A 795-nucleotide genomic window follows, 5' to 3' on the forward strand; every position below is an offset into this window, starting at 1 on the left:
GCCGCTGCTGCGCTTGTCAGGGAAGTAGGTCAGAGGCCTGAACTGACCGAGTCTCCTGCTTCGGATATCATGTCGAGCCGCGGGGCTGCATGGTGTCGATCTTGGCTAGCGAGAATGCTCGGTGGCGGGCCCAGGCAGGATCAGGGACAGGCTCCCTGGGCTGGGCCCGGCGGAGAAGCAACTGCGAGGCTGTTTGCAACATGAATAATACGTGGAGTCACTCCCCGAACTCTCGAGGGGTCCGAGACCCGGCCGTTGTAGTTGCTAGCTGGCCCCTGGGGCTGGGTGCCATGGCAGGTGCGGACCTGTGGTGGCGGGGTGGGCTGCGCACCGACGGCTGCGTTTATCGGCTCCAAGAGGGTTTGTGTGACTCGGTTTCTTATGACCATATCCTGCATGTATTGGGAAATTGGTGAGGTTTGACATGGAATCGGGCGATTCGTCGTCTGAGTGTGGACCTGCTCGACAGGATGGGTTGTGGTAGCACCTGTGCCCAACTCATAATTTAGTGTGGATTCTCTCATCCATACGTTCGAACGCTAACACCGCATCTTCTGGGGCGACTGCCGACTCGCCGCGCCGGCTCAAGCCTATGGGCTTATCCAGACGACTTGCCTTGCGGAGGGACGTAGTCTTACTCCTGAGGGTGGATCACTGGACAGAATCGGGTATGGGTCTGTAACCAGGGGGTGCGTGTGGAAGGGAAGGGGCGGATAGTGTGACGTGGTGGTGCGCACAGGCTAGTCCGCGGTCTGGGCAGCCATCAACTCGCGCGCACTCCGGTTGGTCCAGCGA

Source organism: Syngnathus acus, chromosome 23, assembly GCF_901709675.1.
Source record: "Syngnathus acus chromosome 23, fSynAcu1.2, whole genome shotgun sequence".
In the NCBI taxonomy this organism is placed as follows: domain Eukaryota; kingdom Metazoa; phylum Chordata; class Actinopteri; order Syngnathiformes; family Syngnathidae; genus Syngnathus; species Syngnathus acus.